Consider the following 27,340-nt stretch of genomic DNA (forward strand, 5'->3'; position numbering starts at 1 on the left):
ATTCGTCTAAGCATATAGAGTGAGGGAGAAGTTTTTCATTTGATATTTTAGTCACCATGGATTAATTGTGTGAAGAAACAGTAGAGGAACGAGATAGCATCTTTCAGTTACGAAGTACTAAATTCTGTCAGCGACATTTGTTTTTGTAGTATCTGTTTGACTCTAGGAAACAGAAATTAAAGATAGACTTGCTATTCCTTAATATTAAATGGATTTCATCCGAGGGAACACACAGATAGAATGGATTCATTTTTTAAATAATAGACAGCGTCCCTGGGTGGGCTTGAACCACCAACCTTTCGGTACCCATCAGTATAAGAGGTAACAGACTAACGCGCTGACCGATTGCGCCACAGGGACCGACACGGACTATGGTTTGTTAATTTGTTTTTATAAAAGATTCGAAATGTCCAATATTTTTTGGTAATCTGCATTAAATCACATTGGTTTCAAATGATTTTCTCAACACAACAAAACACATAATTTATAAATTTAAAAATAATTACATGAAGTATTTAAAATACTGACCTCGAAGACAGCATGGATATTAGTTCAGTGGAGAGAGTAGGTCATTTCTGCCGATATCCCAGATGAACTAGGCGTTAGGATTTCAGGCTCTCACCCATGCGGCCCGGGTTCTATTCCCGGTCTGGGAAACTCTTTATACCAAATCATTGATTGTTACAGTTGTAAAAGCGACAGTGACTGGGTAGGTTGTTCGTGAAGAACCATGTGGCCATTACAGTGTCAGCCTAATAATAAATTAATTTTGGATAGGAATAGTTTTTCAGTGATATTTCCAACATAAAACAAAGATATCAGCTGTATACAGAAGACAGAAGTACATGAAGTATTTCAAATAATGACGAAGAAAACTACGCGGATATTACTTCAGTAGCGCTACATTGAGGTAACACCAATTTATTAGATAATACTTCTGCCAAAGTAATCGTATTCCCAGATGGTCTAGGGGTTAGGATTCCTGGCTTTCACCCAGGCGGCCCGGGTTCGATTCCCGGTCTGGGAAACTTTTCTTCAAACAAAGATCAGGTAGGTCAGTTTTAGTTTTGAAACGTCAGAAAGATAATGGTGAAGCTTTACTCTTTAGGCTGTATTTCTCGAGTGACTAAAGAATATATTACCTTAACAAAAACTTTCCAGAATGTGATTAGTGGGGTTTAACCTGATAATTTATCGATTTAACTGTTGTAGTTGTTAAGGAGGATGATCGTAAAGATGCATGCAAATATGGGAATGTCACGAGTACAATAATATAACAGCACAACACTTTCACCTAACTTCAAGCCCGTGTCATTCTTTGAGATTAACGGTTAATAAGACACTGGCCAGTACGGGGATCGAACCCGCGACATTCGCGTTATTAGCAAGACGCTCTAACCAACTGAGCTAACCGGCCATATGTTCTATTGAATATACTCAGCCAATTTCATTAAGACTCTTACAGTAATTGTCTTCAAAAAGGAAGTTGTGAAATGTTATTTTTTTAACTAAGAAAGTACTTTTCTCACACGAGTCAAAAGCGCTGATAGGAAAGTACTGAAATCGCCGTTGGGCTATTCCTTGTGGAAAAGTGGAATTCGTCTAAGCATATAGAGTGAGGGAGAAGTTTTTCATTTGATATTTTAGTCACCATGGATTAATTGTGTGAAGAAACAGTAGAGGAACGAGATAGCATCTTTCAGTTACGAAGTACTAAATTCTGTCAGCGACATTTGTTTTTGTAGTATCTGTTTGACTCTAGGAAACAGAAATTGAAGTTAGACTTGCTATTCCTTAATATTAAATGGATTTCATCCGAGGGAACACACAGATAGAAAGGATTCATTTTTTAAATAATAGACAGCGTCCCTGGGTGGGCTTGAACCACCAACCTTTCGGTACCCATCAGTATAAGAGGTAACAGCCGAACGCGCTGACCGATTGCGCCACAGAGACCGACACGGACTACGGTTTGTTAATTTGTTTTTATAAAAGATTCGAAATGTCCAATATTTTTTGGTAATCTGCATTAAATTACATTGGTTTTAAATGATTTTCTCAACACAACAAAACACATAATTTATAAATTTAAGAAAGAATTACATGAAGTATTTAAAATACTGACCTCGAAGACAGCATGGATATTAGTTCAGTGGAGAGAGTAGGTCATTTCTGCCGATATCCCAGATGAACTAGGCGTTAGGATTTCAGGCTCTCACCCATGCGGCCCGGGTTCTATTCCCGGTCTGGGAAACTCTTTATACCAAATATTTTAAATTTTTGATTTCTTTCAGAAGGATCATTAGTGAGGTTTTATATGTCAAATCATTGATTGTTACAGTTGTAAAAGCGACAGTGACTGGGTAGGTTGTTCGTGAAGAACCATGTGGCCATTACAGTGTCAGCCTAATAATAAATTAATTTTGGATAGGAATAGTTTTTCAGTGATATTTCCAACATAAAACAAAGATATCAGCTGTATACAGAAGACAGAAGTACATGAAGTATTTCAAATAATGACGAAGAAAACTACGCGGATATTACTTCAGTAGCGCTACATTGAGGTAACACCAATTTATTAGATAATACTTCTGCCAAAGTAATCGTATTCCCAGATGGTCTAGGGGTTAGGATTCCTGGCTTTCACCCAGGCGGCCCGGGTTCGATTCCCGGTCTGGGAAACTTTTCTTCAAACAAAGATCAGGTAGGTCAGTTTTAGTTTTGAAACGTCAGAAAGATAATGGTGAAGCTTTACTCTTTAGGCTGTATTTCTCGAGTGACTAAAGAATATATTACCTTAACAAAAACTTTCCAGAATGTGATTAGTGGGGTTTAACCTGATAATTTATCGATTTAACTGTTGTAGTTGTTAAGGAGGATGATCGTAAAGATGCATGCAAATATGGGAATGTCACGAGTACAATAATATAACAGCACAACACTTTCACCTAACTTCAAGCCCGTGTCATTCTTTGAGATTAACGGTTAATAAGACACTGGCCAGTACGGGGATCGAACCCGCGACATTCGCGTTATTAGCACGACGCTCTAACCAACTGAGCTAACCGGCCATATGTTCTATTGAATATACTCAGCCAATTTCATTAGGACTCTTACAGTAATTGTCTTCAAAAAGGAAGTTGTGAAATGTTATTTTTTTTAACTAAGAAAGTACTTTTCTCACACGAGTCAAAAGCGCTGATAGGAAAGTACTGAAATCGCCGTTGGGCTATTCCTTGTGGAAAAGTGGAATTCGTCTAAGCATATAGAGTGAGGGAGAAGTTTTTCATTTGATATTTTAGTCACCTTGGATTAATTGTGTGAAGAAACAGTAGAGGAACGAGATAGCATCTTTCAGTTACGAAGTACTAAATTCTGTCAGCGACATTTGTTTTTGTAGTATCTGTTTGACTCTAGGAAACAGAAATTAAAGATAGACTTGCTATTCCTTAATATTAAATGGATTTCATCCGAGGGAACACACAGATAGAATGGATTCATTTTTTAAATAATAGACAGCGTCCCTGGGTGGGCTTGAACCACCAACCTTTCGGTACCCATCAGTATAAGAGGTAACAGCCGAACGCGCTGACCGATTGCGCCACATAGACCGACACGGACTATGGTTTGTTAATTTGTTTTTATAAAAGATTCGAAATGTCCAATATTTTTTGGTAATCTGCATTAAATTACATTGGTTTCAAATGATTTTCTCAACACAACAAAACACATAATTTATAAATTTAAAAAGAATTACATGAAGTATTTAAAATACTGACCTCGAAGACAGCATGGATATTAGTTCAGTGGAGAGAGTAGGTCATTTCTGCCGATATCCCAGATGAACTAGGCGTTAGGATTTCAGGCTCTCACCCATGCGGCCCGGGTTCTATTCCCGGTCTGGGAAACTCTTTATACCAAATCATTGATTGTTACAGTTGTAAAAGCGACAGTGACTGGGTAGGTTGTTCGTGAAGAACCATGTGGCCATTACAGTGTCAGCCTTATAATAAATTAATTTTTGATAGGAATAGCTTTTCAGTGATATTTCCAACATAAAACAAAGATATCAGCTGTATACAGAAGACAGAAGTACATGAAGTATTTCAAATAATGAAGAAGAAAACTACGCGGATATTACTTCAGTAGCGCTACATTGAGGTAACACCAATTTATTAGATAATACTTCTGCCAAAGTAATCGTATTCCCAGATGGTCTAGGGGTTAGGATTCCTGGCTTTCACCCAGGCGGCCCGGGTTCGATTCCCGGTCTGGGAAACTTTTCTTCAAACAAAGATCAGGTAGGTCAGTTTTAGTTTTGAAACGTCAGAAAGATAATGGTGAAGCTTTACTCTTTAGGCTGTATTTCTCGAGTGACTAAAGAATATATTACCTTAACAAAAACTTTCCAGAATGTGATTAGTGGGGTTTAACCTGATAATTTATCGATTTAACTGTTGTAGTTGTTAAGGAGGATGATCGTAAAGATGCATGCAAATATGGGAAACTCTTTATACCAAATCATTGATTGTTACAGTTGTAAAAGCGACAGTGACTGGGTAGGTTGTTCGTGAAGAACCATGTGGCCATTACAGTGTCAGCCTTATAATAAATTAATTTTTGATAGGAATAGTTTTTCAGTGATATTTCCAACATAAAACAAAGATATCAGCTGTATACAGAAGTCAGAAGTACATGAAGTATTTCAAATAATGACGAAGAAAACTACGCGGATATTACTTCAGTAGCGCTACATTGAGGTAACACCAATTTATTAGATAATACTTCTGCCAAAGTAACCGTATTCCCAGATGGTCTAGGGGTTAGGATTCCTGGCTTTCACCCAGGCGGCCCGGGTTCGATTCCCGGTCTGGGAAACTTTTCTTCAAACAAAGATCAGGTAGGACAGTTTTAGTTTTGAAACGTCAGAAAGATAATGGTGAAGCTTTACTCTTTAGGCTGTATTTCTCGAGTGACTAAAGAATATATTACCTTAACAAAAACTTTCCAGAATGTGATTAGTGGGGTTTAACCTGATAATTTATCGATTTAACTGTTGTAGTTGTTAAGGAGGATGATCGTAAAGATGCATGCAAATATGGGAATGTCACGAGTACAAAATAATATACCAGCACAACACTTTCACCTAACTTCAAGCCCGTGTCATTCTTTGAGATAAACGGTTAATAAGACACTGGCCAGTACGGGGATCGAACCCGCGGCATTCGCGTTATTAGGACGACGCTCTAACCAACTGAGCTAACCGGCCATATGTTCTATTCAATATACTCAGCCAATTTCATTAAGACTCTTACAGTAATTGTCTTCAAAAAGGAAGTTGTGAAATGTTATTTTTTTAACTAAGAAAGTACTTTTCTCACACGAGTCAAAAGCGCTGATAGGAAAGTACTGAAATCGCCGTTGGGCTATTCCTTGTGGAAAAGTGGAATTCGTCTAAGCATACAGAGTGAGGGAGAAGTTTTTCATTTGATATTTTAGTCACCATGGATTAATTGTGTGAAGAAACAGTAGAGGAACAAGATAGCATCTTTTAGTTACGAAGTACTAAATTCTGTCAGCGACATTTGTTTTTGTAGTATCTGTTTGACTCTAGGAAACAGAAATTGAAGATAGACTGGCTATTCCATAATATTAAATGGATTTCATCCGAGGAACACACAGATAGAAAGGATTCATTTTTTAAATAATAGACAGCGTCCCTGGGTGGGCTTGAACCACCAACCTTTCGGTACCCATCAGTATAAGAGGTAACAGCCGAACGCGCTGACCGATTGCGCCACAGAGACCGACACGGACTACGGTTTGTTAATTTGTTTTTATAAAAGATTCGAAATGTCCAATATTTTTTGGTAATCTGCATTAAATTACATTGGTTTTAAATGATTTTCTCAACACAACAAAACACATAATTTATAAATTTAAGAAAGAATTACATGAAGTATTTAAAATACTGACCTCGAAGACAGCATGGATATTAGTTCAGTGGAGAGAGTAGGTCATTTCTGCCGATATCCCAGATGAACTAGGCGTTAGGATTTCAGGCTCTCACCCATGCGGCCCGGGTTCTATTCCCGGTCTGGGAAACTCTTTATACCAAATATTTTAAATTTTTGATTTCTTTCAGAAGGATCATTAGTGAGGTTTTATATGTCAAATCATTGATTGTTACAGTTGTAAAAGCGACAGTGACTGGGTAGGTTGTTCGTGAAGAACCATGTGGCCATTACAGTGTCAGCTTTATAATAAATTAATTTTGGATAGGAATAGTTTTCCAGTGATATTTCCAACATAAAACAAAGATATCAGCTGTATACAGAAGACAGAAGTACATGAAGTATTTCAAATAATGACGAAGAAAACTACGCGGATATTACTTCAGTAGCGCTACATTGAGGTAACACCAATTTATTAGATAATACTTCTGCCAAAGTAATCGTATTCCCAGATGGTCTAGGGGTTAGGATTCCTGGCTTTCACCCAGGCGGCCCGGGTTCGATTCCCGGTCTGGGAAACTTTTCTTCAAACAAAGATCAGGTAGGTCAGTTTTAGTTTTGAAACGTCAGAAAGATAATGGTGAAGCTTTACTCTTTAGGCTGTATTTCTCGAGTGACTAAAGAATATATTACCTTAACAAAAACTTTCCAGAATGTGATTAGTGGGGTTTAACCTGATAATTTATCGATTTAACTGTTGTAGTTGTTAAGGAGGATGATCGTAAAGATGCATGCAAATATGGGAATGTCACGAGTACAATAATATAACAGCACAACACTTTCACCTAACTTCAAGCCCGTGTCATTCTTTGAGATTAACGGTTAATGAGACACTGGCCAGTACGGGGATCGAACCCGCGACATTCGCGTTATTAGCACGACGCTCTAACCAACTGAGCTAACCGGCCATATGTTCTATTGAATATACTCAGCCAATTTCATTAGGACTCTTACAGTAATTGTCTTCAAAAAGGAAGTTGTGAAATGTTATTTTTTTAACTAAGAAAGTACTTTTCTCACACGAGTCAAAAGCGCTGATAGGAAAGTACTGAAATCGCCGTTGGGCTATTCCTTGTGGAAAAGTGGAATTCGTCTAAGCATATAGAGTGAGGGAGAAGTTTTTCATTTGATATTTTAGTCACCTTGGATTAATTGTGTGAAGAAACAGTAGAGGAACGAGATAGCATCTTTCAGTTACGAAGTACTAAATTCTGTCAGCGACATTTGTTTTTGTAGTATCTGTTTGACTCTAGGAAACAGAAATTAAAGATAGACTTGCTATTCCTTAATATTAAATGGATTTCATCCGAGGGAACACACAGATAGAATGGATTCATTTTTTAAATAATAGACAGCGTCCCTGGGTGGGCTTGAACCACCAACCTTTCGGTACCCATCAGTATAAGAGGTAACAGCCGAACGCGCTGACCGATTGCGCCACAGAGACCGACACGGACTATGGTTTGTTAATTTGTTTTTATAAAAGATTCGAAATGTCCAATATTTTTTGGTAATCTGCATTAAATTACATTGGTTTCAAATGATTTTCTCAACACAACAAAACACATAATTTATAAATTTAAAAAGAATTACATGAAGTATTTAAAATACTGACCTCGAAGACAGCATGGATATTAGTTCAGTGGAGAGAGTAGGTCATTTCTGCCGATATCCCAGATGAACTAGGCGTTAGGATTTCAGGCTCTCACCCATGCGGCCCGGGTTCTATTCCCGGTCTGGGAAACTCTTTATACCAAATCATTGATTGTTACAGTTGTAAAAGCGACAGTGACTGGGTAGGTTGTTCGTGAAGAACCATGTGGCCATTACAGTGTCAGCCTTATAATAAATTAATTTTTGATAGGAATAGCTTTTCAGTGATATTTCCAACATAAAACAAAGATATCAGCTGTATACAGAAGACAGAAGTACATGAAGTATTTCAAATAATGAAGAAGAAAACTACGCGGATATTACTTCAGTAGCGCTACATTGAGGTAACACCAATTTATTAGATAATACTTCTGCCAAAGTAATCGTATTCCCAGATGGTCTAGGGGTTAGGATTCCTGGCTTTCACCCAGGCGGCCCGGGTTCGATTCCCGGTCTGGGAAACTTTTCTTCAAACAAAGACCAGGTAGGTCAGTTTTAGTTTTGAAACGTCAGAAAGATAATGGTGAAGCTTTACTCTTTAGGCTGTATTTCTCGAGTGACTAAAGAATATATTACCTTAACAAAAACTTTCCAGAATGTGATTAGTGGGGTTTAACCTGATAATTTATCGATTTAACTGTTGTAGTTGTTAAGGAGGATGATCGTAAAGATGCATGCAAATATGGGAAACTCTTTATACCAAATCATTGATTGTTACAGTTGTAAAAGCGACAGTGACTGGGTAGGTTGTTCGTGAAGAACCATGTGGCCATTACAGTGTCAGCCTTATAATAAATTAATTTTTGATAGGAATAGTTTTTCAGTGATATTTCCAACATAAAACAAAGATATCAGCTGTATACAGAAGACAGAAGTACATGAAGTATTTCAAATAATGACGAAGAAAACTACGCGGATATTACTTCAGTAGCGCTACATTGAGGTAACACCAATTTATTAGATAATACTTCTGCCAAAGTAACCGTATTCCCAGATGGTCTAGGGGTTAGGATTCCTGGCTTTCACCCAGGCGGCCCGGGTTCGATTCCCGGTCTGGGAAAATTTTCTTCAAACAAAGATCAGGTAGGACAGTTTTAGTTTTGAAACGCCAGAAAGATAATGGTGAAGCTTTACTCTTTAGGCTGTATTTCTCGAGTGACTAAAGAATATATTACCTTAACAAAAACTTTCCAGAATGTGATTAGTGGGGTTTAACCTGATAATTTATCGATTTAACTGTTGTAGTTGTTAAGGAGGATGATCGTAAAGATGCATGCAAATATGGGAATGTCACGAGTACAAAATAATATACCAGCACAACACTTTCACCTAACTTCAAGCCCGTGTCATTCTTTGAGATAAACGGTTAATAAGACACTGGCCAGTACGGGGATCGAACCCGCGGCATTCGCGTTATTAGGACGACGCTCTAACCAACTGAGCTAAACGGCCATATGTTCTATTCAATATACTCAGCCAATTTCATTAAGACTCTTACAGTAATTGTCTTCAAAAAGGAAGTTGTGAAATGTTATTTTTTTACCTAAGAAAGTACTTTTCTCACACGAGTCAAAAGCGCTGATAGGAAAGTACTGAAATCGCCGTTGGGCTATTCCTTGTGGAAAAGTGGAATTCGTCTAAGCATACAGAGTGAGGGAGAAGTTTTTCATTTGATATTTTAGTCACCATGGATTAATTGTGTGAAGAAACAGTAGAGGAACAAGATAGCATCTTTTAGTTACGAAGTACTAAATTCTGTCAGCGACATTTGTTTTTGTAGTATCTGTTTGACTCTAGGAAACAGAAATTGAAGATAGACTGGCTATTCCATAATATTAAATGGATTTCATCCGAGGAACACACAGATAGAAAGGATTCATTTTTTAAATAATAGACAGCGTCCCTGGGTGGGCTTGAACCACCAACCTTTCGGTACCCATCAGTATAAGAGGTAACAGCCGAACGCGCTGACCGATTGCGCCACAGAGACCGACACGGACTACGGTTTGTTAATTTGTTTTTATAAAAGATTCGAAATGTCCAATATTTTTTGGTAATCTGCATTAAATTACATTGGTTTTAAATGATTTTCTCAACACAACAAAACACATAATTTATAAATTTAAGAAAGAATTACATGAAGTATTTAAAATACTGACCTCGAAGACAGCATGGATATTAGTTCAGTGGAGAGAGTAAGTCATTTCTGCCGATATCCCAGATGAACTAGGCGTTAGGATTTCAGGCTCTCACCCATGCGGCCCGGGTTCTATTCCCGGTCTGGGAAACTCTTTATACCAAATATTTTAAATTTTTGATTTCTTTCAGAAGGATCATTAGTGAGGTTTTATATGTCAAATCATTGATTGTTACAGTTGTAAAAGCGACAGTGACTGGGTAGGTTGTTCGTGAAGAACCATGTGGCCATTACAGTGTCAGCTTTATAATAAATTAATTTTGGATAGGAATAGTTTTCCAGTGATATTTCCAACATAAAACAAAGATATCAGCTGTATACAGAAGACAGAAGTACATGAAGTATTTCAAATAATGACGAAGAAAACTACGCGGATATTACTTCAGTAGCGCTACATTGAGGTAACACCAATTTATTAGATAATACTTCTGCCAAAGTAATCGTATTCCCAGATGGTCTAGGGGTTAGGATTCCTGGCTTTCACCCAGGCGGCCCGGGTTCGATTCCCGGTCTGGGAAACTTTTCTTCAAACAAAGATCAGGTAGGTCAGTTTTAGTTTTGAAACGTCAGAAAGATAATGGTGAAGCTTTACTCTTTAGGCTGTATTTCTCGAGTGACTAAAGAATATATTACCTTAACAAAAACTTTCCAGAATGTGATTAGTGGGGTTTAACCTGATAATTTATCGATTTAACTGTTGTAGTTGTTAAGGAGGATGATCGTAAAGATGCATGCAAATATGGGAATGTCACGAGTACAATAATATAACAGCACAACACTTTCACCTAACTTCAAGCCCGTGTCATTCTTTGAGATTAACGGTTAATAAGACACTGGCCAGTACGGGGATCGAACCCGCGACATTCGCGTTAGTAGCACGACGCTCTAACCAACTGAGCTAACCGGCCATATGTTCTATTCAATATACTCAGCCAATTTCATTAAGACTCTTACAGTAATTGTCTTCAAAAAGGAAGTTGTGAAATGTTATTTTTTTAACTAAGAAAGTACTTTTCTCACACGAGTCATAAGCGCTGATAGGAAAGTACTGAAATCGACGTTGGGCTATTCCTTGTGGAAAAGTGGAATTCGTCTAAGCATATAGAGTGAGGGAGAAGTTTTTCATTTGATATTTTAGTCACCTTGGATTAATTGTGTGAAGAAACAGTAGAGGAACGAGATAGCATCTTTCAGTTACGAAGTACTAAATTCTGTCAGCGACATTTGTTTTTGTAGTATCTGTTTGACTCTAGGAAACAGAAATTAAAGATAGACTTGCTATTCCTTAATATTAAATGGATTTCATCCGAGGGAACACACAGATAGAATGGATTCATTTTTTAAATAATAGACAGCGTCCCTGGGTGGGCTTGAACCACCAACCTTTCGGTACCCATCAGTATAAGAGGTAACAGCCGAACGCGCTGACCGATTGCGCCACAGAGACCGACACGGACTATGGTTTGTTAATTTGTTTTTATAAAAGATTCGAAATGTCCAATATTTTTTGGTAATCTGCATTAAATTACATTGGTTTCAAATGATTTTCTCAACACAACAAAACACATAATTTATAAATTTAAAAAGAATTACATGAAGTATTTAAAATACTGACCTCGAAGACAGCATGGATATTAGTTCAGTGGAGAGAGTAGGTCATTTCTGCCGATATCCCAGATGAACTAGGCGTTAGGATTTCAGGCTCTCACCCATGCGGCCCGGGTTCTATTCCCGGTCTGGGAAACTCTTTATACCAAATCATTGATTGTTACAGTTGTAAAAGCGACAGTGACTGGGTAGGTTGTTCGTGAAGAACCATGTGGCCATTACAGTGTCAGCCTTATAATAAATTAATTTTTGATAGGAATAGCTTTTCAGTGATATTTCCAACATAAAACAAAGATATCAGCTGTATACAGAAGACAGAAGTACATGAAGTATTTCAAATAATGAAGAAGAAAACTACGCGGATATTACTTCAGTAGCGCTACATTGAGGTAACACCAATTTATTAGATAATACTTCTGCCAAAGTAATCGTATTCCCAGATGGTCTAGGGGTTAGGATTCCTGGCTTTCACCCAGGCGGCCCGGGTTCGATTCCCTGTCTGGGAAACTTTTCTTCAAACAAAGATCAGGTAGGTCAGTTTTAGTTTTGAAACGTCAGAAAGATAATGGTGAAGCTTTACTCTTTAGGCTGTATTTCTCGAGTGACTAAAGAATATATTACCTTAACAAAAACTTTCCAGAATGTGATTAGTGGGGTTTAACCTGATAATTTATCGATTTAACTGTTGTAGTTGTTAAGGAGGATGATCGTAAAGATGCATGCAAATATGGGAAACTCTTTATACCAAATCATTGATTGTTACAGTTGTAAAAGCGACAGTGACTGGGTAGGTTGTTCGTGAAGAACCATGTGGCCATTACAGTGTCAGCCTTATAATAAATTAATTTTTGATAGGAATAGTTTTTCAGTGATATTTCCAACATAAAACAAAGATATCAGCTGTATACAGAAGACAGAAGTACATGAAGTATTTCAAATAATGACGAAGAAAACTACGCGGATATTACTTCAGTAGCGCTACATTGAGGTAACACCATTTTATTAGATAATACTTCTGCCAAAGTAACCGTATTCCCAGATGGTCTAGGGGTTAGGATTCCTGGCTTTCACCCAGGCGGCCCGGGTTCGATTCCCGGTCTGGGAAACTTTTCTTCAAACAAAGATCAGGTAGGACAGTTTTAGTTTTGAAACGTCAGAAAGATAATGGTGAAGCTTTACTCTTTAGGCTGTATTTCTCGAGTGACTAAAGAATATATTACCTTAACAAAAACTTTCCAGAATGTGATTAGTGGGGTTTAACCTGATAATTTATCGATTTAACTGTTGTAGTTGTTAAGGAGGATGATCGTAAAGATGCATGCAAATATGGGAATGTCACGAGTACAAAATAATATACCAGCACAACACTTTCACCTAACTTCAAGCCCGTGTCATTCTTTGAGATAAACGGTTAATAAGACACTGGCCAGTACGGGGATCGAACCCGCGGCATTCGCGTTATTAGGACGACGCTCTAACCAAATGAGCTAACCGGCCATATGTTCTATTGAATATACTCAGCCAATTTCATTAAGACTCTTACAGTAATTGTCTTCAAAAAGGAAGTTGTGAAATGTTATTTTTTTAACTAAGAAAGTACTTTTCTCACACGAGTCAAAAGCGCTGATAGGAAAGTACTGAAATCGCCGTTGGGCTATTCCTTGTGGAAAAGTGGAATTCGTCTAAGCATACAGAGTGAGGGAGAAGTTTTTCATTTGATATTTTAGTCACCATGGATTAATTGTGTGAAGAAACAGTAGAGGAACAAGATAGCATCTTTTAGTTACGAAGTACTAAATTCTGTCAGCGACATTTGTTTTTGTAGTATCTGTTTGACTCTAGGAAACAGAAATTGAAGATAGACTGGCTATTCCATAATATTAAATGGATTTCATCCGAGGAACACACAGATAGAAAGGATTCATTTTTTAAATAATAGACAGCGTCCCTGGGTGGGCTTGAACCACCAACCTTTCGGTACCCATCAGTATAAGAGGTAACAGCCGAACGCGCTGACCGATTGCGCCACAGAGACCGACACGGACTACGGTTTGTTAATTTGTTTTTATAAAAGATTCGAAATGTCCAATATTTTTTGGTAATCTGCATTAAATTACATTGGTTTTAAATGATTTTCTCAACACAACAAAACACATAATTTATAAATTTAAGAAAGAATTACATGAAGTATTTAAAATACTGACCTCGAAGACAGCATGGATATTAGTTCAGTGGAGAGAGTAGGTCATTTCTGCCGATATCCCAGATGAACTAGGCGTTAGGATTTCAGGCTCTCACCCATGCGGCCCGGGTTCTATTCCCGGTCTGGGAAACTCTTTATACCAAATATTTTAAATTTTTGATTTCTTTCAGAAGGATCATTAGTGAGGTTTTATATGTCAAATCATTGATTGTTACAGTTGTAAAAGCGACAGTGACTGGGTAGGTTGTTCGTGAAGAACCATGTGGCCATTACAGTGTCAGCTTTATAATAAATTAATTTTGGATAGGAATAGTTTTCCAGTGATATTTCCAACATAAAACAAAGATATCAGCTGTATACAGAAGACAGAAGTACATGAAGTATTTCAAATAATGACGAAGAAAACTACGCGGATATTACTTCAGTAGCGCTACATTGAGGTAACACCAATTTATTAGATAATACTTCTGCCAAAGTAATCGTATTCCCAGATGGTCTAGGGGTTAGGATTCCTGGCTTTCACCCAGGCGGCCCGGGTTCGATTCCCGGTCTGGGAAACTTTTCTTCAAACAAAGATCAGGTAGGTCAGTTTTAGTTTTGAAACGTCAGAAAGATAATGGTGAAGCTTTACTCTTTAGGCTGTATTTCTCGAGTGACTAAAGAATATATTACCTTAACAAAAACTTTCCAGAATGTGATTAGTGGGGTTTAACCTGATAATTTATCGATTTAACTGTTGTAGTTGTTAAGGAGGATGATCGTAAAGATGCATGCAAATATGGGAATGTCACGAGTACAATAATATAACAGCACAACACTTTCACCTAACTTCAAGCCCGTGTCATTCTTTGAGATTAACGGTTAATAAGACACTGGCCAGTACGGGGATCGAACCCGCGACATTCGCGTTAGTAGCACGACGCTCTAACCAACTGAGCTAACCGGCCATATGTTCTATTAAATATACTCAGCCAATTTCATTAAGACTCTTACAGTAATTGTCTTCAAAAAGGAAGTTGTGAAATGTTATTTTTTTAACTAAGAAAGTACTTTTCTCACACGAGTCAAAAGCGCTGATAGGAAAGTACTGAAATCGACGTTGGGCTATTCCTTGTGGAAAAGTGGAATTCGTCTAAGCATATAGAGTGAGGGAGAAGTTTTTCATTTGATATTTTAGTCACCTTGGATTAATTGTGTGAAGAAACAGTAGAGGAACGAGATAGCATCTTTCAGTTACGAAGTACTAAATTCTGTCAGCGACATTTGTTTTTGTAGTATCTGTTTGACTCTAGGAAACAGAAATTAAAGATAGACTTGCTATTCCTTAATATTAAATGGATTTCATCCGAGGGAACACACAGATAGAATGGATTCATTTTTTAAATAATAGACAGCGTCCCTGGGTGGGCTTGAACCACCAACCTTTCGGTACCCATCAGTATAAGAGGTAACAGCCGAACGCGCTGACCGATTGCGCCACAGAGACCGACACGGACTATGGTTTGTTAATTTGTTTTTATAAAAGATTCGAAATGTCCAATATTTTTTGGTAATCTGCATTAAATTACATTGGTTTCAAATGATTTTCTCAACACAACAAAACACATAATTTATAAATTTAAAAAGAATTACATGAAGTATTTAAAATACTGACCTCGAAGACAGCATGGATATTAGTTCAGTGGAGAGAGTAGGTCATTTCTGCCGATATCCCAGATGAACTAGGCGTTAGGATTTCAGGCTCTCACCCATGCGGCCCGGGTTCTATTCCCTCCCGGTCTGGGAAACTCTTTATACCAAATCATTGATTGTTACAGTTGTAAAAGCGACAGTGACTGGGTAGGTTGTTGGTGAAGAACCATGTGGCCATTACAGTGTCAGCCTTATAATAAATTAATTTTTGATAGGAATAGCTTTTCAGTGATATTTCCAACATAAAACAAAGATATCAGCTGTATACAGAAGACAGAAGTACATGAAGTATTTCAAATAATGAAGAAGAAAACTACGCGGATATTACTTCAGTAGCGCTACATTGAGGTAACACCAATTTATTAGATAATACTTCTGCCAAAGTAATCGTATTCCCAGATGGTCTAGGGGTTAGGATTCCTGGCTTTCACCCAGGCGGCCCGGGTTCGATTCCCGGTCTGGGAAACTTTTCTTCAAACAAAGATCAGGTAGGTCAGTTTTAGTTTTGAAACGTCAGAAAGATAATGGTGAAGCTTTACTCTTTAGGCTGTATTTCTCGAGTGACTAAAGAATATATTACCTTAACAAAAACTTTCCAGAATGTGATTAGTGGGGTTTAACCTGATAATTTATCGATTTAACTGTTGTAGTTGTTAAGGAGGATGATCGTAAAGATGCATGCAAATATGGGAAACTCTTTATACCAAATCATTGATTGTTACAGTTGTAAAAGCGACAGTGACTGGGTAGGTTGTTCGTGAAGAACCATGTGGCCATTACAGTGTCAGCCTTATAATAAATTAATTTTTGATAGGAATAGTTTTTCAGTGATATTTCCAACATAAAACAAAGATATCAGCTGTATACAGAAGACAGAAGTACATGAAGTATTTCAAATAATGACGAAGAAAACTACGCGGATATTACTTCAGTAGCGCTACATTGAGGTAACACCAATTTATTAGATAATACTTCTGCCAAAGTAACCGTATTCCCAGATGGTCTAGGGGTTAGGATTCCTGGCTTTCACCCAGGCGGCCCGGGTTCGATTCCCGGTCTGGGAAACTTTTCTTCAAACAAAGATCAGGTAGGACAGTTTTAGTTTTGAAACGTCAGAAAGATAATGGTGAAGCTTTACTCTTTAGGCTGTATTTCTCGAGTGACTAAAGAATATATTACCTTAACAAAAACTTTCCAGAATGTGATTAGTGGGGTTTAACCTGATAATTTATCGATTTAACTGTTGTAGTTGTTAAGGAGGATGATCGTAAAGATGCATGCAAATATGGGAATGTCACGAGTACAAAATAATATACCAGCACAACACTTTCACCTAACTTCAAGCCCGTGTCATTCTTTGAGATAAACGGTTAATAAGACACTGGCCAGTACGGGGATCGAACCCGCGGCATTCGCGTTATTAGGACGACGCTCTAACCAACTGAGCTAACCGGCCATATGTTCTATTGAATATACTCAGCCAATTTCATTAAGACTCTTACAGTAATTGTCTTCAAAAAGGAAGTTGTGAAATGTTATTTTTTTAACTAAGAAAGTACTTTTCTCACACGAGTCAAAAGCGCTGATAGGAAAGTACTGAAATCGCCGTTGGGCTATTCCTTGTGGAAAAGTGGAATTCGTCTAAGCATACAGAGTGAGGGAGAAGTTTTTCATTTGATATTTTAGTCACCATGGATTAATTGTGTGAAGAAACAGTAGAGGAACAAGATAGCATCTTTTAGTTACGAAGTACTAAATTCTGTCAGCGACATTTGTTTTTGTAGTATCTGTTTGACTCTAGGAAACAGAAATTGAAGATAGACTGGCTATTCCATAATATTAAATGAATTTCATCCGAGGAACACACAGATAGAAAGGATTCATTTTTTAAATAATAGACAGCGTCTCTGGGTGGGCTTGAACCACCAACCTTTCGGTACCCATCAGTATAAGAGGTAACAGCCGAACGCGCTGACCGATTGCGCCACAGAGACCGACACGGACTACGGTTTGTTAATTTGTTTTTATAAAAGATTCGAAATGTCCAATATTTTTTGGTAATCTGCATTAAATTACATTGGTTTTAAATGATTTTCTCAACACAACAAAACACATAATTTATAAATTTAAGAAAGAATTACATGAAGTATTTAAAATACTGACCTCGAAGACAGCATGGATATTAGTTCAGTGGAGAGAGTAGGTCATTTCTGCCGATATCCCAGATGAACTAGGCGTTAGGATTTCAGGCTCTCACCCATGCGGCCCGGGTTCTATTCCCGGTCTGGGAAACTCTTTATACCAAATATTTTAAATTTTTGATTTCTTTCAGAAGGATCATTAGTGAGGTTTTATATGTCAAATCATTGATTGTTACAGTTGTAAAAGCGACAGTGACTGGGTAGGTTGTTCGTGAAGAACCATGTGGCCATTACAGTGTCAGCTTTATAATAAATTAATTTTGGATAGGAATAGTTTTCCAGTGATATTTCCAACATAAAACAAAGATATCAGCTGTATACAGAAGACAGAAGTACATGAAGTATTTCAAATAATGACAAAGAAAACTACGCGGATATTACTTCAGTAGCGCTACATTGAGGTAACACCAATTTATTAGATAATACTTCTGCCAAAGTAATCGTATTCCCAGATGGTCTAGGGGTTAGGATTCCTGGCTTTCACCCAGGCGGCCCGGGTTCGATTCCCGGTCTGGGAAACTTTTCTTCAAACAAAGATCAGGTAGGTCAGTTTTAGTTTTGAAACGTCAGAAAGATAATGGTGAAGCTTTACTCTTTAGGCTGTATTTCTCGAGTGACTAAAGAATATATTACCTTAACAAAAACTTTCCAGAATGTGATTAGTGGGGTTTAACCTGATAATTTATCGATTTAACTGTTGTAGTTGTTAAGGAGGATGATCGTAAAGATGCATGCAAATATGGGAATGTCACGAGTACAATAATATAACAGCACAACACTTTCACCTAACTTCAAGCCCGTGTCATTCTTTGAGATTAATGGTTAATAAGACACTGGCCAGTACGGGGATCGAACCCGCGACATTCGCGTTAGTAGCACGACGCTCTAACCAACTGAGCTAACCGGCCACATGTTCTATTCAATATACTCAGCCAATTTCATTAAGACTCTTACAGTAATTGTCTTCAAAAAGGAAGTTGTGAAATGTTATTTTTTTAACTAAGAAAGTACTTTTCTCACACGAGTCAAAAGCGCTGATAGGAAAGTACTGAAATCGCCGTTGGGCTATTCCTTGTGGAAAAGTGGAATTCGTCTAAGCATATAGAGTGAGGGAGAAGTTTTTCATTTGATATTTTAGTCACCTTGGATTAATTGTGTGAAGAAACAGTAGAGGAACGAGATAGCATCTTTCAGTTACGAAGTACTAAATTCTGTCAGCGACATTTGTTTTTGTAGTATCTGTTTGACTCTAGGAAACAGAAATTAAAGATAGACTTGCTATTCCTTAATATTAAATGGATTTCATCCGAGGGAACACACAGATAGAATGGATTCATTTTTTAAATAATAGACAGCGTCCCTGGGTGGGCTTGAACCACCAACCTTTCGGTACCCATCAGTATAAGAGGTAACAGCCGAACGCGCTGACCGATTGCGCCACAGAGACCGACACGGACTATGGTTTGTTAATTTGTTTTTATAAAAGATTCGAAATGTCCAATATTTTTTGGTAATCTGCATTAAATTACATTGGTTTCAAATGATTTTCTCAACACAACAAAACACATAATTTATAAATTTAAAAAGAATTACATGAAGTATTTAAAATACTGACCTCGAAGACAGCATGGATATTAGTTCAGTGGAGAGAGTAGGTCATTTCTGCCGATATCCCAGATGAACTAGGCGTTAGGATTTCAGGCTCTCACCCATGCGGCCCGGGTTCTATTCCCGGTCTGGGAAACTCTTTATACCAAATATTTTAAATTTTTGATTTCTTTCAGAAGGATCATTAGTGAGGTTTTATATGTCAAATCATTGATTGTTACAGTTGTAAAAGCGACAGTGACTGGGTAGGTTGTTCGTGAAGAACCATGTGGCCATTACAGTGTCAGCTTTATAATAAATTAATTTTGGATAGGAATAGTTTTCCAGTGATATTTCCAACATAAAACAAAGATATCAGCTGTATACAGAAGACAGAAGTACATGAAGTATTTCAAATAATGACGAAGAAAACTACGCGGATAATACTTCAGTAGCGCTACATTGAGGTAACACCAATTTATTAGATAATACTTCTGCCTAAGTAATCGTATTCCCAGATGGTCTAGGGGTTAGGATTCCTGGCTTTCACCCAGGCGGCCCGGGTTCGATTCCCGGTCTGGGAAACTTTTCTTCAAACAAAGATCAGGTAGGTCAGTTTTAGTTTTGAAACGTCAGAAAGATAATGGTGAAGCTTTACTCTTTAGGCTGTATTTCTCGAGTGACTAAAGAATATACTACCTTAACAAAAACTTTCCAGAATGTGATTAGTGGGGTTTAACCTGATAATTTATCGATTTAACTGTTGTAGTTGTTAAGGAGGATGATCGTAATGATGCATGCAAATATGGGAATGTCACGATTACAATAATATAACAGCACAACACTTTCACCTAACTTCAAGCCCGTGTCATTCTTTGAGATTAACGGTTAATAAGACACTGGCCAGTACGGGGATCGAACCCGCGACATTCGCGTTAGTAGCACGACGCTCTAACCAACTGAGCTAACCGGCCATATGTTCTATTCAATATACTCAGCCAATTTCATTAAGACTCTTACAGTAATTGTCTTCAAAAAGGAAGTTGTGAAATGTTATTTTTTTAACTAAGAAAGTACTTTTCTCACACGAGTCAAAAGCGCTGATAGGAAAGTACTGAAATCGCCGTTGGGCTATTCCTTGTAGAAAAGTGGAATTCGTCTAAGCATATAGAGTGAGGGAGAAGTTTTTCATTCGATATTTTAGTCACCATGGATTAATTGTGTGAAGAAACAGTAGAGGAACGAGATAGCATCTTTCAGTTACGAAGTACTAAATTCTGTCAGCGACATTTGTTTTTGTAGTATCTGTTTGACTCTAGGAAACAGAAATTAAAGATAGACTTGCTATTCCTCAATATTAAATGGATTTCATCCGAGGGAACACACAGATAGAAAGGATTCATTTTTTAAATAATAGACAGCGTCCCTGGGTGGGCTTGAACCACCAACCTTTCGGTACCCATCAGTATAAGAGGTAACAGCCGAACGCGCTGACCGATTGCGCCACAGAGACCGACACGGACTATGGTTTGTTAATTTGTTTTTATAAAAGATTCGAAATGTCCAATATTTTTTGGTAATCTGCATTAAATTACATTGGTTTTAAATGATTTTCTCAACACAACAAAACACATAATTTATAAATTTAAGAAAGAATTACATGAAGTATTTAAAATACTGACCTCGAAGACAGCATGGATATTAGTTCAGTGAAGAGAGTAGGTCATTTCTGCCGATATCCCAGATGAACTAGGCGTTAGGATTTCAGGCTCTCACCCATGCGGCCCGGGTTCTATTCCCGGTCTGGGAAACTCTTTATACCAAATATTTTAAATTTTTGATTTCTTTCAGAAGGATCATTAGTGAGGTTTTATATGTCAAATCATTGATTGTTACAGTTGTAAAAGCGACAGTGACTGGGTAGGTTGTTCGTGAAGAATCATGTGACCATTACAGTGTCAGCCTAATAATAAATTAATTTTGGATAGGAATAGTTTTTCAGTGATATTTCCAACATAAAACAAAGATATCAGCTGTATACAGAAGACAGAAGTACATGAAGTATTTCAAATAATGACGAAGAAAACTACGCGGATATTACTTCAGTAGCGCTACATTGAGGTAACACCAATTTATTAGATAATACTTCTGCCAAAGTAATCGTATTCCCAGATGGTCTAGGGGTTAGGATTCCTGGCTTTCACCCAGGCGGCCCGGGTTCGATTCCCGGTCTGGGAAACTTTTCTTCAAACAAAGATCAGGTAGGTCAGTTTTAGTTTTGAAACGTCAGAAAGATAATGGTGAAGCTTTACTCTTTAGGCTGTATTTCTCGAGTGACTAAAGAATATATTACCTTAACAAAAACTTTCCAGAATGTGATTAGTGGGGTTTAACCTGATAATTTATCGATTTAACTGTTGTAGTTGTTAAGGAGGATGATCGTAAAGATGCATGCAAATATGGGAATGTCACGAGTACAATAATATAACAGCACAACACTTTCACCTAACTTCAAGCCCGTGTCATTCTTTGAGATTAACGGTTAATAAGACACTGGCCAGTACGGGGATCGAACCCGCGACATTCGCGTTATTAGCACGACGCTCTAACCAACTGAGCTAACCGGCCATATGTTCTATTGAATATACTCAGCCATTTTCATTAAGACTCTTACAGTAATTGTCTTCAAAAAGGAAGTTGTGAAATGTTATTTTTTTAACTAAGAAAGTACTTTTCTCACACGAGTCAAAAGCGCTGATAGGAAAGTACTGAAATCGCCGTTGGGCTATTCCTTGTGGAAAAGTGGAATTCGTCTAAGCATATAGAGTGAGGGAGAAGTTTTTCATTTGATATTTTAGTCACCATCTATTAATTGTGTGAAGAAACAGTAGAGGAACGAGATAGCATCTTTCAGTTACGAAGTACTAAATTCTGTCAGCGACATTTGTTTTTGTAGTATCTGTTTGACTCTAGGAAACAGAAATTAAAGATAGACTTGCTATTCCTTAATATTAAATGGACTTCATCCGAGGGAACACACAGATAGAAAGGATTCAATTTTTAAATAATAGACAGCGTCCCTGGGTGGGCTTGAAACACCAACCTTTCGGTACCCATCAGTATAAGAGGTAACAGCCGAACGCGCTGACCGATTGCGCCACAGAGTCCGATACGGACTATGGTTTGTTAATTTGTTTTTATAAAAGATTCGAAATGTCCAATATTTTTTGGTAATCTGCATTAAATTACATTGGTTTTAAATGATTTTCTCAACACAACAAAACACATAATTTATAAATTTAAGAAAGAATTACATGAAGTATTTAAAATACTGACCTCGAAGACAGCATGGATATTAGTTCAGTGGAGAGAGTAGGTCATTTCTGCCGATATCCCAGATGAACTAGGCGTTAGGATTTCAGGCTCTCACCCATGCGGCCCGGGTTCTATTCCCGGTCTGGGAAACTCTTTATACCAAATATTTTAAATTTTTGATTTCTTTCAGAAGGATCATTAGTGAGGTTTTATATGTCAAATCATTGATTGTTACAGTTGTAAAAGCGACAGTGACTGGGTAGGTTGTTCGTGAAGAACCATGTGGCCATTACAGTGTCAGCCTAATAATAAATTAATTTTGGATAGGAATAGTTTTTCAGTGATATTTCCAACATAAAACAAAGATATCAGCTGTATACAGAAGACAGAAGTACATGAAGTATTTCAAATAATGACGAAGAAAACTACGCGGATATTACTTCAGTAGCGCTACATTGAGGTAACACCAATTTATTAGATAATACTTCTGCCAAAGCAGAAGATCGTATTCCTAGATGGTCAAGGGGTTAGGATTCCTGGCTTTCACCCAGGCGGCCCGGGTTCGATTCCCGGTCTGGGAAACTTTTCTTCAAACAAAGATCAGGTAGGTCAGTTTTAGTTTTGAAACGTCAGAAAGATAATGGTGAAGCTTTACTCTTTAGGCTGTATTTCTCGAGTGACTAAAGAATATATTACCTTAACAAAAACTTTCCAGAATGTGATTAGTGGGGTTTAACCTGATAATTTATCGATGTAACTGTTGTAGTTGTTAAGGAGGATGATCGTAAAGATGCATGCAAATATGGGAATGTCACGAGTACAATAATATAACAGCACAACACTTTCACCTAACTTCAAGTCACGTGTCTTTCTTTGAGATTAACGGTTAAAAAGACACTGGCCAGTACGGGGATCGAACCCGCGACATTCGCGTTATTAGCACGACGCTCTAACCAACTGAGCTAACCGGCCATATGTCCTATCGAATATACTCAGCTAATTTCATTGAGACATTTCATTTGATATTTTAGTCACCATCTATTAATTGTGTGAAGAAACAGTAGAGGAACGAGATAGCATCTTTCAGTTACGAAGTACTAAATTCTGTCAGCGACATTTGTTTTTGTAGTATCTGTTTGACTCTAGGAAACAGAAATTAAAGATAGACTTGCTATTCCTTAATATTAAATGGACTTCATCCGAGGGAACACACAGATAGAAAGGATTCAATTTTTAAATAATAGACAGCGTCCCTGGGTGGGCTTGAAACACCAACCTTTCGGTACCCATCAGTATAAGAGGTAACAGCCGAACGCGCTGACCGATTGTGCCACAGAGACCGACACGGACTATGGTTTGTTAATTTGTTTATATAAAAGATTCTAAATTTCCAATATTTTTTGGTAATCTGCATTAAATTACATTGGTTTTAAATGATTTTCTCAACACAACAAAACACATAATTTATACATTTAAGAAAGAATTACATGAAGTATTTAAAATACTGACCTCGAAGACATCATGGATATTATTTCAGTGGAGAGAATAGGTCATTTTTGCCGATATCCCAGATGGACTAGGTGTTAGGATTTCAGGCTCTCACCCATGCGGCCCGGGTTCTATTCTCGGTCTGGGAAACTCTTTATACCAAATATTTTAAATTTTTGATTTCGTTCAGAAGGATCGTTAGTGAGGTTTTATATGTCAAATCATTCATTGTTACAGTTGTAAAAGCGACAGTGACTGAGTAGGTTGTTCGTGAAGAACCATGTGGCCATTAAAGTGTCAGCTTTATAATAAATTAATATAAATTAATATATAACAGCACAACACTTTCACCTAACTTCAAGTCACGTGTCATTCTTTGAGATTAACGGTTAAAAAGACACTGGTCAGTACGGGGATCGAACCCGCGACATTCGCGTTATTAGCTCGACGCTCTAACGGTAGTCTAACCAACTGAGCTAACCGCTAACCGCTGAGCTAATTTATTAGATAATACTTCTGCCAAAGTAATCGGATTCCCAGATGGTCTAGGGGTTAGGATTCCTGGCTTTCACCCAGGCGGCCCGGGTTCGATTCCCGGTCTGGGAAACTTTTCTCCAAACAAAGATCAGGTCAGTTTTAGTTTTGAAACGTCAGAAAGATAATGGTGAAGTTTTACACTATAGGCTCTATTTCTAGAGTGACTAAAGAATATATTACCTTAACAAAAACTTTCCAGAATGTTATTAATGGGGTTTAACCTGATAATTTATTGATTCAACTATTGTAGTTGTTAAGGATGATGATCATAAAGATGCATGCAACCATGGCAATGTCATGAGTACAATAATATAACAGCACAACACTTTCACCTAACTTCAAGTCACGTGTCATTCTTTGAGATTAACAGTTAAAAAGACACTGGCCAGTACGGGGATCGAACCCGCGACATTCGCGTTATTAGCACGACGCTCTAACCAACTGAGCTTACCGGCCATATGTCCTATTGAATATACTCAGCTAATTTCATTGAGACATTTAATTTTATATTTTAGTCACCATCTATTAATTGTGTGAAGAAACAGTAGAGGAACGAGATAGCATCTTTCAGTTACGAAGTACTAAATTCTGTCAGCGACATTTGTTTTTGTAGTATCTGTTTGACTCTAGGAAACAGAAATTAAAGATAGACTTGCTATTCCTTAATATTAAATGGACTTCATCCGAGGGAACACACAGATAGAAAGGATTCAATTTTTAAATAATAGACAGCGTCCCTGGGTGGGCTTGAAACACCAACCTTTCGGTACCCATCAGTATAAGAGGTAACAGCCGAACGCGCTGACCGATTGCGCCACAGAGACCGATACGGACTATGGTTTGTTAATTTGTTTTTATAAAAGATTCGAAATGTCCAATATTTTTTGGTAATCTGCATTAAATTACATTGGTTTTAAATGATTTTCTCAACACAACAAAACACATAATTTATAAATTTAAGAAAGAATTACATGAAGTATTTAAAATACTGACCTCGAAGACAGCATGGATATTAGTTCAGTGGAGAGAGTAGGTCATTTCTGCCGATATCCCAGATGAACTAGGCGTTAGGATTTCAGGCTCTCACCCATGCGGCCCGGGTTCTATTCCCGGTCTGGGAAACTCTTTATACCAAATATTTTAAATTTTTGATTTCTTTCAGAAGGATCATTAGTGAGGTTTTATATGTCAAATCATTGATTGTTACAGTTGTAAAAGCGACAGTGACTGGGTAGGTTGTTCGTGAAGAACCATGTGGCCATTACAGTGTCAGCCTAATAATAAATTAATTTTGGATAGGAATAGTTTTTCAGTGATATTTCCAACATAAAACAAAGATATCAGCTGTATACAGAAGACAGAAGTACATGAAGTATTTCAAATAATGACGAAGAAAACTACGCGGATATTACTTCAGTAGCGCTACATTGAGGTAACACCAATTTATTAGATAATACTTCTGCCGAAGCAATCGTATTCCCAGATGGTCTAGGGGTTAGGATTCCTGGCTTTCACCCAGGCGGCCCGGGTTCGATTCCCGGTCTGGGAAACTTTTCTTCAAACAAAGATCAGGTAGGTCAGTTTTAGTTTTGAAACGTCAGAAAGATAATGGTGAAGCTTTACTCTTTAGGCTGTATTTCTCGAGTGACTAAAGAATATATTACCTTAACAAAAACTTTCCAGAATGTGATTAGTGGGGTTTAACCTGATAATTTATCGATGTAACTGTTGTAGTTGTTAAGGAGGATGATCGTAAAGATGCATGCAAATATGGGAATGTCACGAGTACAATAATATAACAGCACAACACTTTCACCTAACTTCAAGTCACGTGTCATTCTTTGAGATTAACGGTTAAAAGGACACTGGTCAGTACGGGGATCGAACCCGCGACATTCGCGTTATTAGCTCGACGCTCTAACGGTAGTCTAACCAACTGAGCTAACCGCTAACCGCTGAGCTAATTTATTAGATAATACTTCTGCCAAAGTAATCGGATTCCCAGATGGTCTAGGGGTTAGGATTCCTGGCTTTCACCCAGGCGGCCCGGGTTCGATTCCCGGTCTGGGAAACTTTTCTCCAAACAAAGATCAGGTCAGTTTTAGTTTTGAAACGTCAGAAAGATAATGGTGAAGTTTTACACTATAGGCTCTATTTCTAGAGTGACTAAAGAATATATTACCTTAACAAAAACTTTCCAGAATGTTATTAATGGGGTTTAACCTGATAATTTATTGATTCAACTATTGTAGTTGTTAAGGATGATGATCATAAAGATGCATGCAACCATGGCAATGTCATGAGTACAATAATATAACAGCACAACACTTTCACCTAACTTCAAGTCACGTGTCATTCTTTGAGATTAACAGTTAAAAAGACACTGGCCAGTACGGGGATCGAACCCGCGACATTCGCGTTATTAGCACGACGCTCTAACCAACTGAGCTTACCGGCCATATGTCCTATTGAATATACTCATCTAATTTCATTGAGACATTTAATTTTATATTTTAGTCACCATCTATTAATTGTGTGAAGAAACAGTAGAGGAACGAGATAGCATCTTTCAGTTACGAAGTACTAAATTCTGTCAGCGACATTTGTTTTTGTAGTATCTGTTTGACTCTAGGAAACAGAAATTAAAGATAGACTTGCTATTCCTTAATATTAAATGGACTTCATCCGAGGGAACACACAGATAGAAAGGATTCAATTTTTAAATAATAGACAGCGTCCCTGGGTGGGCTTGAAACACCAACCTTTCGGTACCCATCAGTATAAGAGGTAACAGCCGAACGCGCTGACCGATTGCGCCACAGAGACCGATACGGACTATGGTTTG

At 37.6% G+C, this 27,340-nt stretch overlaps 44 non-coding genes across 44 annotated transcripts; 18 read left to right on the forward strand and 26 right to left on the reverse strand.

The window, feature by feature from the left end:
• The first annotated feature begins 955 nt into the window (after nucleotides 1-955).
• Trnae-uuc (transfer RNA glutamic acid (anticodon UUC)) lies at nucleotides 956-1,027 on the forward strand. The gene has a single exon. It is a non-coding gene; the product is annotated as a tRNA-Glu (tRNA).
• Nucleotides 1,028-1,343: 316 nt separating this feature from the next.
• Trnai-aau (transfer RNA isoleucine (anticodon AAU)) lies at nucleotides 1,344-1,417 on the reverse strand. Its single transcript has one exon. It is a non-coding gene; the product is annotated as a tRNA-Ile (tRNA).
• A 447-nt stretch (nucleotides 1,418-1,864) lies between these two features.
• Trnan-guu (transfer RNA asparagine (anticodon GUU)) lies at nucleotides 1,865-1,956 on the reverse strand. The gene is given in 2 exon segments: nucleotides 1,865-1,900; nucleotides 1,919-1,956. It is a non-coding gene; the product is annotated as a tRNA-Asn (tRNA).
• A 653-nt stretch (nucleotides 1,957-2,609) lies between these two features.
• Trnae-uuc (transfer RNA glutamic acid (anticodon UUC)) lies at nucleotides 2,610-2,681 on the forward strand. The gene has a single exon. It is a non-coding gene; the product is annotated as a tRNA-Glu (tRNA).
• Nucleotides 2,682-2,997: 316 nt separating this feature from the next.
• Trnai-aau (transfer RNA isoleucine (anticodon AAU)) lies at nucleotides 2,998-3,071 on the reverse strand. Its single transcript has one exon. It is a non-coding gene; the product is annotated as a tRNA-Ile (tRNA).
• Nucleotides 3,072-3,519: 448 nt separating this feature from the next.
• Nucleotides 3,520-3,611, reverse strand: Trnan-guu (transfer RNA asparagine (anticodon GUU)). The gene is given in 2 exon segments: nucleotides 3,520-3,555; nucleotides 3,574-3,611. It is a non-coding gene; the product is annotated as a tRNA-Asn (tRNA).
• A 595-nt stretch (nucleotides 3,612-4,206) lies between these two features.
• Nucleotides 4,207-4,278, forward strand: Trnae-uuc (transfer RNA glutamic acid (anticodon UUC)). The gene has a single exon. It is a non-coding gene; the product is annotated as a tRNA-Glu (tRNA).
• Nucleotides 4,279-4,805: 527 nt separating this feature from the next.
• Trnae-uuc (transfer RNA glutamic acid (anticodon UUC)) lies at nucleotides 4,806-4,877 on the forward strand. The gene has a single exon. It is a non-coding gene; the product is annotated as a tRNA-Glu (tRNA).
• A 318-nt stretch (nucleotides 4,878-5,195) lies between these two features.
• Nucleotides 5,196-5,269, reverse strand: Trnai-aau (transfer RNA isoleucine (anticodon AAU)). The gene has a single exon. It is a non-coding gene; the product is annotated as a tRNA-Ile (tRNA).
• Nucleotides 5,270-5,715: 446 nt separating this feature from the next.
• On the reverse strand, nucleotides 5,716-5,807 carry Trnan-guu (transfer RNA asparagine (anticodon GUU)). The gene is given in 2 exon segments: nucleotides 5,716-5,751; nucleotides 5,770-5,807. It is a non-coding gene; the product is annotated as a tRNA-Asn (tRNA).
• Nucleotides 5,808-6,460: 653 nt separating this feature from the next.
• On the forward strand, nucleotides 6,461-6,532 carry Trnae-uuc (transfer RNA glutamic acid (anticodon UUC)). Its single transcript has one exon. It is a non-coding gene; the product is annotated as a tRNA-Glu (tRNA).
• A 316-nt stretch (nucleotides 6,533-6,848) lies between these two features.
• Trnai-aau (transfer RNA isoleucine (anticodon AAU)) lies at nucleotides 6,849-6,922 on the reverse strand. The gene has a single exon. It is a non-coding gene; the product is annotated as a tRNA-Ile (tRNA).
• A 447-nt stretch (nucleotides 6,923-7,369) lies between these two features.
• Trnan-guu (transfer RNA asparagine (anticodon GUU)) lies at nucleotides 7,370-7,461 on the reverse strand. The gene is given in 2 exon segments: nucleotides 7,370-7,405; nucleotides 7,424-7,461. It is a non-coding gene; the product is annotated as a tRNA-Asn (tRNA).
• Nucleotides 7,462-8,056: 595 nt separating this feature from the next.
• Nucleotides 8,057-8,128, forward strand: Trnae-uuc (transfer RNA glutamic acid (anticodon UUC)). Its single transcript has one exon. It is a non-coding gene; the product is annotated as a tRNA-Glu (tRNA).
• Nucleotides 8,129-8,655: 527 nt separating this feature from the next.
• Nucleotides 8,656-8,727, forward strand: Trnae-uuc (transfer RNA glutamic acid (anticodon UUC)). The gene has a single exon. It is a non-coding gene; the product is annotated as a tRNA-Glu (tRNA).
• An 838-nt stretch (nucleotides 8,728-9,565) lies between these two features.
• Nucleotides 9,566-9,657, reverse strand: Trnan-guu (transfer RNA asparagine (anticodon GUU)). The gene is given in 2 exon segments: nucleotides 9,566-9,601; nucleotides 9,620-9,657. It is a non-coding gene; the product is annotated as a tRNA-Asn (tRNA).
• A 653-nt stretch (nucleotides 9,658-10,310) lies between these two features.
• Trnae-uuc (transfer RNA glutamic acid (anticodon UUC)) lies at nucleotides 10,311-10,382 on the forward strand. The gene has a single exon. It is a non-coding gene; the product is annotated as a tRNA-Glu (tRNA).
• Nucleotides 10,383-10,698: 316 nt separating this feature from the next.
• Trnas-acu (transfer RNA serine (anticodon ACU)) lies at nucleotides 10,699-10,772 on the reverse strand. The gene has a single exon. It is a non-coding gene; the product is annotated as a tRNA-Ser (tRNA).
• Nucleotides 10,773-11,219: 447 nt separating this feature from the next.
• Nucleotides 11,220-11,311, reverse strand: Trnan-guu (transfer RNA asparagine (anticodon GUU)). The gene is given in 2 exon segments: nucleotides 11,220-11,255; nucleotides 11,274-11,311. It is a non-coding gene; the product is annotated as a tRNA-Asn (tRNA).
• Nucleotides 11,312-12,505: 1,194 nt separating this feature from the next.
• On the forward strand, nucleotides 12,506-12,577 carry Trnae-uuc (transfer RNA glutamic acid (anticodon UUC)). The gene has a single exon. It is a non-coding gene; the product is annotated as a tRNA-Glu (tRNA).
• Nucleotides 12,578-13,415: 838 nt separating this feature from the next.
• On the reverse strand, nucleotides 13,416-13,507 carry Trnan-guu (transfer RNA asparagine (anticodon GUU)). Its single transcript is given in 2 exon segments — nucleotides 13,416-13,451; nucleotides 13,470-13,507. It is a non-coding gene; the product is annotated as a tRNA-Asn (tRNA).
• Nucleotides 13,508-14,160: 653 nt separating this feature from the next.
• On the forward strand, nucleotides 14,161-14,232 carry Trnae-uuc (transfer RNA glutamic acid (anticodon UUC)). Its single transcript has one exon. It is a non-coding gene; the product is annotated as a tRNA-Glu (tRNA).
• A 316-nt stretch (nucleotides 14,233-14,548) lies between these two features.
• Nucleotides 14,549-14,622, reverse strand: Trnas-acu (transfer RNA serine (anticodon ACU)). Its single transcript has one exon. It is a non-coding gene; the product is annotated as a tRNA-Ser (tRNA).
• A 447-nt stretch (nucleotides 14,623-15,069) lies between these two features.
• On the reverse strand, nucleotides 15,070-15,161 carry Trnan-guu (transfer RNA asparagine (anticodon GUU)). Its single transcript is given in 2 exon segments — nucleotides 15,070-15,105; nucleotides 15,124-15,161. It is a non-coding gene; the product is annotated as a tRNA-Asn (tRNA).
• A 599-nt stretch (nucleotides 15,162-15,760) lies between these two features.
• On the forward strand, nucleotides 15,761-15,832 carry Trnae-uuc (transfer RNA glutamic acid (anticodon UUC)). Its single transcript has one exon. It is a non-coding gene; the product is annotated as a tRNA-Glu (tRNA).
• Nucleotides 15,833-16,359: 527 nt separating this feature from the next.
• On the forward strand, nucleotides 16,360-16,431 carry Trnae-uuc (transfer RNA glutamic acid (anticodon UUC)). The gene has a single exon. It is a non-coding gene; the product is annotated as a tRNA-Glu (tRNA).
• A 318-nt stretch (nucleotides 16,432-16,749) lies between these two features.
• On the reverse strand, nucleotides 16,750-16,823 carry Trnai-aau (transfer RNA isoleucine (anticodon AAU)). The gene has a single exon. It is a non-coding gene; the product is annotated as a tRNA-Ile (tRNA).
• Nucleotides 16,824-17,269: 446 nt separating this feature from the next.
• Trnan-guu (transfer RNA asparagine (anticodon GUU)) lies at nucleotides 17,270-17,361 on the reverse strand. Its single transcript is given in 2 exon segments — nucleotides 17,270-17,305; nucleotides 17,324-17,361. It is a non-coding gene; the product is annotated as a tRNA-Asn (tRNA).
• A 653-nt stretch (nucleotides 17,362-18,014) lies between these two features.
• On the forward strand, nucleotides 18,015-18,086 carry Trnae-uuc (transfer RNA glutamic acid (anticodon UUC)). The gene has a single exon. It is a non-coding gene; the product is annotated as a tRNA-Glu (tRNA).
• A 316-nt stretch (nucleotides 18,087-18,402) lies between these two features.
• On the reverse strand, nucleotides 18,403-18,476 carry Trnas-acu (transfer RNA serine (anticodon ACU)). Its single transcript has one exon. It is a non-coding gene; the product is annotated as a tRNA-Ser (tRNA).
• A 447-nt stretch (nucleotides 18,477-18,923) lies between these two features.
• On the reverse strand, nucleotides 18,924-19,015 carry Trnan-guu (transfer RNA asparagine (anticodon GUU)). The gene is given in 2 exon segments: nucleotides 18,924-18,959; nucleotides 18,978-19,015. It is a non-coding gene; the product is annotated as a tRNA-Asn (tRNA).
• A 652-nt stretch (nucleotides 19,016-19,667) lies between these two features.
• Trnae-uuc (transfer RNA glutamic acid (anticodon UUC)) lies at nucleotides 19,668-19,739 on the forward strand. Its single transcript has one exon. It is a non-coding gene; the product is annotated as a tRNA-Glu (tRNA).
• Nucleotides 19,740-20,055: 316 nt separating this feature from the next.
• On the reverse strand, nucleotides 20,056-20,129 carry Trnas-acu (transfer RNA serine (anticodon ACU)). Its single transcript has one exon. It is a non-coding gene; the product is annotated as a tRNA-Ser (tRNA).
• Nucleotides 20,130-20,576: 447 nt separating this feature from the next.
• Trnan-guu (transfer RNA asparagine (anticodon GUU)) lies at nucleotides 20,577-20,668 on the reverse strand. Its single transcript is given in 2 exon segments — nucleotides 20,577-20,612; nucleotides 20,631-20,668. It is a non-coding gene; the product is annotated as a tRNA-Asn (tRNA).
• A 653-nt stretch (nucleotides 20,669-21,321) lies between these two features.
• Trnae-uuc (transfer RNA glutamic acid (anticodon UUC)) lies at nucleotides 21,322-21,393 on the forward strand. The gene has a single exon. It is a non-coding gene; the product is annotated as a tRNA-Glu (tRNA).
• Nucleotides 21,394-21,709: 316 nt separating this feature from the next.
• Nucleotides 21,710-21,783, reverse strand: Trnai-aau (transfer RNA isoleucine (anticodon AAU)). The gene has a single exon. It is a non-coding gene; the product is annotated as a tRNA-Ile (tRNA).
• Nucleotides 21,784-23,368: 1,585 nt separating this feature from the next.
• On the reverse strand, nucleotides 23,369-23,442 carry Trnai-aau (transfer RNA isoleucine (anticodon AAU)). The gene has a single exon. It is a non-coding gene; the product is annotated as a tRNA-Ile (tRNA).
• A 1,050-nt stretch (nucleotides 23,443-24,492) lies between these two features.
• Nucleotides 24,493-24,564, forward strand: Trnae-uuc (transfer RNA glutamic acid (anticodon UUC)). Its single transcript has one exon. It is a non-coding gene; the product is annotated as a tRNA-Glu (tRNA).
• Nucleotides 24,565-24,877: 313 nt separating this feature from the next.
• On the reverse strand, nucleotides 24,878-24,951 carry Trnai-aau (transfer RNA isoleucine (anticodon AAU)). The gene has a single exon. It is a non-coding gene; the product is annotated as a tRNA-Ile (tRNA).
• Nucleotides 24,952-25,227: 276 nt separating this feature from the next.
• Nucleotides 25,228-25,319, reverse strand: Trnan-guu (transfer RNA asparagine (anticodon GUU)). Its single transcript is given in 2 exon segments — nucleotides 25,228-25,263; nucleotides 25,282-25,319. It is a non-coding gene; the product is annotated as a tRNA-Asn (tRNA).
• A 653-nt stretch (nucleotides 25,320-25,972) lies between these two features.
• On the forward strand, nucleotides 25,973-26,044 carry Trnae-uuc (transfer RNA glutamic acid (anticodon UUC)). The gene has a single exon. It is a non-coding gene; the product is annotated as a tRNA-Glu (tRNA).
• Nucleotides 26,045-26,494: 450 nt separating this feature from the next.
• On the forward strand, nucleotides 26,495-26,566 carry Trnae-uuc (transfer RNA glutamic acid (anticodon UUC)). The gene has a single exon. It is a non-coding gene; the product is annotated as a tRNA-Glu (tRNA).
• Nucleotides 26,567-26,879: 313 nt separating this feature from the next.
• Trnai-aau (transfer RNA isoleucine (anticodon AAU)) lies at nucleotides 26,880-26,953 on the reverse strand. The gene has a single exon. It is a non-coding gene; the product is annotated as a tRNA-Ile (tRNA).
• Nucleotides 26,954-27,229: 276 nt separating this feature from the next.
• Nucleotides 27,230-27,321, reverse strand: Trnan-guu (transfer RNA asparagine (anticodon GUU)). Its single transcript is given in 2 exon segments — nucleotides 27,230-27,265; nucleotides 27,284-27,321. It is a non-coding gene; the product is annotated as a tRNA-Asn (tRNA).
• Nucleotides 27,322-27,340: the final 19 nt, after the last annotated feature.

This window comes from Styela clava, chromosome 10, assembly GCF_964204865.1.
Source record: "Styela clava chromosome 10, kaStyClav1.hap1.2, whole genome shotgun sequence".
In the NCBI taxonomy this organism is placed as follows: domain Eukaryota; kingdom Metazoa; phylum Chordata; class Ascidiacea; order Stolidobranchia; family Styelidae; genus Styela; species Styela clava.